The 9,803-nt window shown below is 41.7% G+C and overlaps 1 protein-coding gene across 1 annotated transcript in view; it reads right to left on the reverse strand.

Moving 5' to 3' along the window:
• The window catches only part of LOC112218951 (epidermal growth factor receptor kinase substrate 8-like protein 2), a 113,215-nt gene extending 109,728 nt beyond the window's left edge, over positions 1-3,487 (reverse strand). The window contains 1 exon segment of the mRNA XM_042301202.1: positions 3,041-3,487. The gene's annotated coding sequence lies outside the window, so the exon portion shown is untranslated.
• Positions 3,488-9,803: the final 6,316 nt, after the last annotated feature.

A 9,803-nucleotide genomic window follows, 5' to 3' on the forward strand; every position in this document is an offset into this window, starting at 1 on the left:
GCCCAGAAATCTGCTCCTTTTATTCTCTGTTCCCAACGCACTAGACAACCAGTTCTTATAGCCTTTAGCCATACCCTCATCCTACTCCTCCTCGGGTGATGTAGAGGTTAATCCAGGCCCTGCCGTGCCTAGCTCCACTCCTATTCCCCAGTCAACATCAGAAGCCTCCTCCCTAAATTTGTTTTACTCACTGCCTTAGCACACTCCGCCACCCCTGATGTCCTTGTCATGTCTGAATCCTGATTTAGGAAGGCCACCAAAAATGTGGAGATTTCCACCCCCAACAACAACATTTTCCATCAAGATAAAACTGCCAAAAGGGGAGGAGTTAGCCTGCAAAGTTCTGTCACACTTTCCAGGTCTATGCACAAAAAGTTTGAGCTTCTAATTTAAAAAATGAATCTCTACAGAAATCACTCTCTCACTGTCGCCGCCTGTTAAAGACCCCCCTCAGCTCCCAGCTGTCAATAGCTAACACATAACCAAATCAATATCAAACACATAACCAAATCAATATCAAACACATAGCCAAATCAATATCAAACACATAACCAAATCAATATCAAACACATAGCCAAATCAATATCAAACACATAGCCAAATCAATATCAAACACATAACCAAATCAATATCTAACACATAGCCAAATCAATATCAAACACATAACCAAATCAATATCTAACACATAGCCAAATCAATATCAAACACATAACCAAATCAATATCAAACACATAACCAAATCAATATCTAACAAATAACCAAATCAATATCTAACACATAACCAAATCAATATCTAACAAATAACCAAATCAATGACGAATCAATAGATTATAGAAATACATGTCTGCCCCTGCAAGCCAGTTGGCATTCGCGTCATCGCACTCCCTCATCTGATTGGTTGAGTAGGCGGGCCTTCTGACTTTGTGGTTGTGGTAACTCGTGACAACCATGTCAGAGCTGACACCCCGTTCTTTCGGCAGACATCATGCAATCTTAATCCGGAGCAGATCTTTTTGGAAAACGTTGTCACATAAAAACCGAAGGGAGATTTTAACCTAATTCCATTGCCAAAAATGTGCATCTGCACAGTTCTTCCACTAAGTCAGTTTTCAGTGAACATTGTTAAAAAATAGTCCCTGTGCATAGAGTTGTATGGTTGTTAATCTTCAAAATCAATGATTTTTTTTTTTGTCAAAGCGTAATTCTGTTACCATGTAACTACACACACACACACACACACACACACACACACACACTAAGGAAGAGATAGCTGTCAAGACCAATGTCCTGGACTCACATAATACTGTCATAAACATAAACCTTTGACGGTCATTGGACTCACGTAATAATGCGGTCAGTGGAATAGATTTTGCAAGAAAGATAATCAGAGGTTCCTGAACCTTATATCAGATCTAGGATTGTCACCATGTAACCAATGTTCCATGTGTTTTATATATTTCTGCATATAGATATACAGAGAAGCATGTTACCAACACTTTCTGTCTTAATATGACAACTATCATATCAATCATTTTTAAATGACTTTTCTCAAATCCATAATTCTGTTACAACAATAATAATTATTGGCCTATGTTTGGAATTATACATTAACTACATAATTAGTCACAAAAGCTCCTACAGGAGTGTTCATTTTCGACAACTATACAATTATAATGCATTTTATTTTCAGGTTAAATCACAACTAGCCTAAAACTAGCTCAAAAACTAGGTTAATCTCAATGCACAGAGATACCATGACAAGACCCTGAGGCCCGCTGTCGTGCCATTCATCCTCTGCCATCACCTCATGTTTCAGTATGATAAAGCATGGCCCCATGTCTCAAGGATCTGTACACAGTTCCTGGAAGCTGTAAATGTCCCAGTTCTTCCATGGCCTGCATACTCACCAGACATGTCACCCATTGAGCATGTTTGGGATGCTCTGGATCGATGTGTACGACAGTGTGTTCCAGTTCCCGCCAATATCTAGCAACTTTGCACAGCCATTGAAGAGGAGTGGGACCACAATCAACAGCCTGATCAACTCTTTGCAAAGCACTGCATGAGGCAAATTGGAAATCGTTATATGGTGCGTTTATATTTTTGTTCAGTGTAGAATTCAAAACATACATATCATATGTTTTGCAAATTTGTAACATATCATATGAAATGGGTGATGGACATCCACAAATGAATATGTACCATACGAAAGGTAACATATCATACTAAATGGAGTATTTCGTATTTATGTGTAGAATAATACGAAATGCTATGAGACCAGGTTGGTTGAACAGCGCAGAAGTGAACCTCCCCTGACAGTGTTACTTCTTGTCAAGACCAGTATGCAGGGGATCTAGTTTCAGGCGTTTATTTTAAGCCTTATGTGTTAGCTTAGGAAGCATGAAGACCTTATCTTTCATGTCACCGAGAAATAATTACATTAAATTGATTCACACCTTTGTATAGGGTTAGGGTTTCCCACACGGTCATATCTCCATGTTACGGCGCTTGTTTACTGAAAACAGACACCAGAGGACTGACTGTCTTCATGCGCTAATGAGTTATCTGCTTCTCTCAACACCTGTGTGTAAACGGAAGACACCAAACCTGTTGTCACTGAAAAATACTGTCGGCTGCAACTGTTAACAGGTTAAACCCGGTTAAAACAGTATACAGTAAGTGCGTATTTAGCATTCGGTGAAATGATTTGATGTGATATGTAAGTACAGGGATTTATGTTTCTAGAACCGTACCTCAGTTGAGAATCGATTCACGTTTAGATAGAGAATTTTGGCTGTTTGGGCTTCCAATTCTCCTTTAAACAGAACATGTAGCTGTCTTTGGGCTATAACGAGTAGCGTTAAGGTCATTTAGTCCACTATTAGGGTAAACATTAACCCTACATAGCACGCCATAGGGTTTGGGTAAAATGCATGACGCTATCTATACCAGAAACATGTACCTGCAATTGACATACAACTCTGGACAGATAGAGAAACAAACCGGTCCAATATCACATGTAATAGTCAAATAGTCTTACCAAGTCAGCGCTGAATCTCGCCTCTCTCTCTCTCTCTCTCTCTCTCTCTCTCTTCTATTGATGGGACACTGGTGACGAACAAAACGTGCGTTGCCTTTGTTTTCTCTCCAAAACACTGAATAGACTGGACGAGGTCAAGGTGCCATTATTTCACTGCAACAACCAATAAGTATGTCTTCAAAACGTCTGTATAAATGAGGTGGATAATGACGCTGATGGTCAAGCCGACTTGACTCTAACCTCCTAGGTTGATGCCAGAGCGACTCTAAACCTCGTAGGTTGATGCCAGAGCGATCGGAAGTTGCGGTATTAAAACAAAGTGGTATGTAAATGTATATAGTTGTTTTGTCCTCGCTGTTGTAGGGTAGCCCAGACGGACGACAGTTCCGGAGGCAGGGAGATAAAGCTTTGGAGAGCAGCTCTGGAGAGTGACAGGTGTGAGTACAGGTAACGCAACCTGCGGGAGGGAAGGGGCGGAACCCAGAAGGTCGGGGGCGGGGTATAGCATATTCTAGTGAAGTACGTCCTGAATCTGTCACCAAATCAAGCTTTCATTATGTTGTGTTTGTTGTTTGAATTCAGTTTTATTTTGTAAATATGCTCTGTATATGGTCAAATCACAACACATTTTTTTAAACTAACATTCTTTGTGGGCAACATTTAAGAAATGATTAAGGGGGTGGTATCAAAAAAGAGAGTTCAATCATCAAGTCTATGAGACAGTGGCGGAGGGTCTTGCATGAAATGAGACACATTTGAAAAGACATTTAGACAAAGAAAATACTCCAGTATCCATGCATTTATAGCTTTTTCTTCTTCATAATTGTTCTACCTTTTAACATTTACTGACTGCAATGTACAGTCGGTAGTCTGTCTCCAGGTGTGTAATTGTGTATGGTAAGGGAGAGGCAGCTTCAAGTTGCTGGCTGAAAGAGGAGCAACAGTGTGGAACATTACCCTGGTTTCAATGACACAGACAGGTACGAATGACCGCTGGCTCTTTGTCCAGGTAGGCCCTATCTTTCTCTATCTCTATGTCCTGGTACAAATGACCGTGTAGAAGTCTTTAGGTTTCGCTCACAAACAGAGGTGAATTAGTAGCCTGAATCCAAACTCTGTTCCATTTCACTTCACGGTGTCAGTCTGGCTATCTCTACAGTAAAACCACTTGAGCCTACGTCTGTAATGAGGGGCCGTGTTTTCAAAACAGCAGGCAATATAAACATGTTTATATGTGAAATAAAGCGTATGTAACTTATAAGTAATATCAGATTTACAATCATGTAACAATTGAGAATTGTAACTGCACTAGCAGTCTGAAGTTGTTCTAGCTGGACCCGTCTGAAGTTGTTCTAGCTGGACCCGTCTGAAGTTGTTCTAGCTGGACCCGTCTGAAGTTGTTCTAGCTGGACCCGTCTGAAGTTGTTCTAGCTGGACCCGTCTGAAGTTGTTCTAGCTGGACCTGTCTGAAGTTGTTCTAGCTGGACCAGTCTGAAGTTGTTCTAGCTGGACCAGTCTGAAGTTCTTTACCTGGACCTGTCTGAAGTTGTTCTAGCTGGACCTGTCTGAAGTTGTTCTAGCTGGACCTGTCTGAAGTTGTTCTAGCTGGACCAGTCTGAAGTTGTTCTAGCTGGACCAGTCTGAAGTTGTTCTAGCTGGACCCGTCTGAAGTTGTTTCACCTGGACCTGTCTGAAGTTGTTCTAGCTGGACCTGTCTGAAGTTGTTCTAGCTGGACCTGTCTGAAGTTGTTCTAGCTGGACCAGTCTGAAGTTGTTCTAGCTGGACCAGTCTGAAGTTCTTTACCTGGACCAGTCTGAAGTTGTTCTGAAGTTGTTCTAGCTGGACCAGTCTGAAGTTGTTCTAGCTGGACCAGTCTGAAGTTGTTTCACCTGGACCAGTCTGAAATTGTTCTAGCTGGACCAGTCTGAAGTTGTTCTAGCTGGACCTGTCTGAAGTTGTTTCACCTGGACCTGTCTGAAGTTGTTCTAGCTGGACCTGTCTGAAGTTGTTCTAGCTGGACCTGTCTGAAGTTGTTCTAGCTGGACCTGTCTGAAGTTGTTCTAGCTGGACCTGTCTGAAGTTGTTCTAGCTGGACCAGTCTGAAGTTGTTCTAGCTGGACCAGTCTGAAGTTGTTCTAGCTGGACCAGTCTGAAGTTGTTCTAGCTGGACCAGTCTGAAGTTGTTCTAGCTGGACCAGTCTGAAGTTGTTCTAGCTGGACCAGTCTGAAGTTGTTCTAGCTGGACCAGTCTGAAGTTGTTCTAGCTGGACCATGCTGAAGTTGTTCTAGCTGGACCAGTCTGAAGTTGTTCTGTGTGTTAAATGTCATGTCGTGGTATGCTGTGGTATGTTCTTGCTGTTGTCATTGTGTTATTGAATTGTCTCTTTGTATGCCCAGCAAAAAATGACCCCTCTTAGATTACTAACGTTTATTGATTTGGATTGAATTAAATCTTTATAAATGAGAGATTATTTGTTGTTGTTGTTTTATTAGGATCCCCATTAGCTTGTTGCTATAGCAGCAGCTACTCTTCCTGGGGTCCAAACGAAACATGAAACCTAATATAGAACGTTAATAGAAAAGAACAGCTTAAGGACAGAAGTACCTACATTGTTTTAAAGGAACACGTAGCCTACATATCACTGCATACACACAAACTATCTAGGTCCAATAGGGGAGAGGCGCTGTGCCGTGAGGTGCTGCTTTATCTGTTTTTTTAAACCAGGTTTGCTGTTTATTTGAGCAATATGAGATGGAAGGAAGTTCCATGCAATAATGTCTCTATGATACTGTACGCTTTCTTGAATTTGTTCTGGATTTGAGGAACTGTGAAAAGACCCCTGGTGGCATGTCTGGTGGGGTAAGTGTGTGTGTCAGAGCTGTGTGGAAGTTGACTATACAAACAATTTGGGATTTTCAACACATTAATGTTTCTTATAAAAACTTCTTAGGGCATCCAGTTAGCGGGACACCTGTCGACAACATCCGGAGAAATTGGAGGACGCGCAATTCAAATAAATAATCGTAATATTAAACATTTATGAACATACAAGTATCTTATATCGATTTAAAGCTCAAATTATTGTTAATCTAACTGCATTGGCCGATTTATAATAGGCTTTACAGCGAAAGCATACCATGCAATTGTTTGAGGACGGCGCCCCACAGCAACATATTTTTCAACCAGCACAGGCTTCATAAAATCACAAATAGCGATTAAATAATCACTTACTTTTTGAAAATCTTCATCGGTTTGCAATCCCAAGGGTCCCAGATACAACATGCATGGTCGTTTTGTTAGATAAAATCCTTCTTTATATCCCAAAAATCTGTTTAGTTGGCGCCATCGATTTCAGTAATCCACTCATTCAACATGCAGAAAAGGAATCCAAAGACCTACCGCTAAACTTTGTTAAAACAAGTCAAAATACATTTCTATTTAATCCTCAGGTACCCTAAAATGTCATTAAACTTTATTAAATTATAAATTAAAAAATATTTCATACGGAAAGAATGTTCAATAGAAAAGTCAAATTATTATTATTAAATTTATTATTAAATTGCGCATCCTCTTCGTCGCCTACAGACTGATTTCCAACTGTGACTCCCGGTACCAAAACTCAAAATTCTTCCTCGTTTTGGAAGAAACAAGCCTGAAACCCTGAACAAAGACTGGTTACAACTAGTGGAAGCCATAGGAATTGCAATCTGGGAGCTGGAATTGCGTAGGACCAATAGCTTTCCATTGAAAGCGCATGGGATCTCAAAAATAATAATTCTGGTTGGTTTTTCGTTGGATTCTCAGCTACCATATCAATTGTGTAAAAGTCTCATACATTATTTTAACATTTCTACAAACTTCAAACTGTTTTCTATCCAATGATACCAATTATATGCATATCTAGGCTTCTGGGCCGGAGTAACAGGCAGTTTACTTTGGACATGTCAGTCAGGTGGAAATTCTGAAAAAAGGACCCTATCCCTAATAACGTCTTAGGGCTAGGGTCCTATGAAAAGAAGTGATGCAGTCAGTCTCTCCTCAATTCTTAGCCAAGAGAGACTGGCAGCATAGTATTTATATCAGCCCTCTGATTACAATGAAGAGCAAGACCTGCCACTCTGTTCTGGACCAGATGCAGCTTAACTAGGTCTTTCCTTGCAGCACTGGACCACACGACTGGACAATAATCAAGATAAGACCAAACTAGAGCCTGAAGGACTTGCTTTTTGGAGTGTGGTGTCAAAAAAGCAGAGCATCTCTTTATTACGGACAGACCTCTCCCCATCTTTACAACCATTGAATCTATATGTTTTGACCATGACAGTTTACAATCTAAGGTAACACCAAGTCATTTAGTCTCCTCAACTTGTTCAACGGCCACAGCATTCAATACCAGATTCAGCTGAGGTCTAGAACTTAAGGAATGATTTGTACCAAATACAATGCTCTTAGTTTTAGAGGTGTTCAGGACCAGTTCCAAAACAGACTGCAACTCTTTGTTAATAAGGGTTTCAGTGACTTCATTAGCTGTGGTTGCTGATGTCTGTATGGTTGAATCATCAGTGTACATGGACACACATGCTTTGTTTAATGCCAGTGGCAGGTCATTGGTAAAAATAGAAAATAGTAGAGGGCCTAGAGAGCTGCACTGCGGTACACCACACTTTACATGTTTGACATTAGAGACGCTTCCATTAAAGAAAACCCTTTGAGTTCTATTTGATAGATAGCTCTGAATCCACAATATGGCAGAGGTTGAAAAGCCATAACACATGTTTTTTCAACAACAGGTTATGGTCAATAATATCAAATCCTGCACTGAAATCTAACAGTACAGCTCCCACAATCTTATTATTATCAATTTCTTTCAACCAATCATCAGTCATTCGTGTCAGTGCAGTACATGTTGAGTGCCCTTCTCTGTGACTTGCCTAGTTAAATAAAGGTTAAATAATATATAATAAATATGCTAAAAGTCTGTAGTTACAGAGAAATAGCATTGTATTTAAACACCATTTTTTCACAACAATTTGCTAAGAGCTGGCTGCAAGCTGATAGGTCTGCTGTTAGAACCAGTAAAGGCAGCTTTTACCACGAGCCTGGTTGCTGGTCTGTTTCTCCTCATTTGCCAACTCCTTATGGAATTGTCATAGCAGAACAATTTGTCAAGAGAGCAGAAACAGATTTTCACCCAGGCTTGCACTGCTAATCATGTCTCCATCCAGCAGTTAGAAACAAACATTCCACACAGCACTTCATTTTGCCTGCTCACAGACTGCTTAAACCCTGTGTTGGGTACTGCATGTGTGTAACACGCAGAATTGTAATGTGTTGAAGCAGGTCACTCTGGAAAATTTGAGTCTGAGGCTAAATATTAACTATAGCTGTCACTGTGAGAGATGCTGTTTGAAGGAAGAGAGCAGAACAGGGGGAGAGGTGGGTGGGTGGAGAGGGAGTGGAGAGAGATAAAGGGGAGAGAGAGGTGGGTGGGTGGAGAGGGGTGAAAAGAGAGGGAGTGGAGAGAGAAAGGGGAGAGAGAGAGGTGGGTGGGTGGAGAGGGGTGGAAAGAGAGGGAGTGGAGAGAGAGATAAAAGGGAGAGAGAGAGGTGGGTGGGTGGGTGGAGAGGGGTGGAAAGAGAGGGAGAGAGATGGAGAGAGAGATAAAGGGGAGAGAGAGAGAGAAAGAGGTGGGTGGTTGGAGAGGGTGGAAAGAGAGGGAGTGGAGAGAGATAAAGGGGAGAGAGAGAGAGAGAGTGGGTGGGGGGTGGAGAGGGGTGGAAAGAGAGGGAGTGGAGAGAGATAAAGGGGAGAGAGGTGGGTGGGTGGAGAGGGGTGGAAAGAGAGGGAGTGGAGAGAGATAAAGGGGAGAGAGAGAGGTGGGTGGGTGGAGAGGGGTGGAAAGAGAGGGAGTGGAGAGAGATAAAGGGGAGAGAGAGAGGTGGGTGGGTGGAGAGGGGTGGAAAGAGAGGGAGAGGGGTGGAGAGAGATAAAGGGGAGAGAGAGGGGGGGAGAGAGATAGGGGAGGGATAGAGAGACAAATTTGACCCCAATAACTACCGTGGGATATACGTCAACAGCAACCTTGGGAAAATCCTCTGCATTATCATTAACAGCAGACTTGTACATTTCCACAGTGAAAACAAGGTACTGAGCAAATGTCAAATTGGCGTTTTACCAAATTACCTGTATTCACCCTGCACACCCTAATTGACAAACAAACCAAAACAAGGGCAAAGTCTTCTCATGCTTTGATGATTTCAAAAAAAGCTTTTTACTCAATTTGTCATGAGGGCCTGCTATACAAATTGATGGAAAGTGGTGTTGGGGGAAAAACATACAACATTATAAAATCCATGTACACCAACAACAAGTGTGGGGTTAAAATTGGCAAAACACACACATTTGTTTCCACAGGGCAGTGGGGTGAGACAGGGATGCAGCTTGAGCCCCACTCTCTTCAACATATATATCAACGAATTGGCAAGGGTACTGGAACAGTCTGCAGCACCCGGGCCTCACCCTACTAGAATTTGAAGTCAAATGTCTACTGTTTGCTGATGATCTGGTGCTTCTGTCACCAACCAAGGACGGCCTACAGCAGCACCTAGATCTACTGCACAGATTCTGTCAGACCTGGGCCTGACAGTAAATCTCAGTAAGATAAAAATAATGGTCTTCCAAAAAAGGTCCAGTCACCAGGACCACAAATACTAATTCCATCTAGACACCGTTGCACTAGAGCACACAAAAAAACTATACAT

The sequence above is a fragment of the Oncorhynchus tshawytscha genome, linkage group LG19 (assembly GCF_018296145.1).
Source record: "Oncorhynchus tshawytscha isolate Ot180627B linkage group LG19, Otsh_v2.0, whole genome shotgun sequence".
Taxonomy (NCBI): domain Eukaryota; kingdom Metazoa; phylum Chordata; class Actinopteri; order Salmoniformes; family Salmonidae; genus Oncorhynchus; species Oncorhynchus tshawytscha.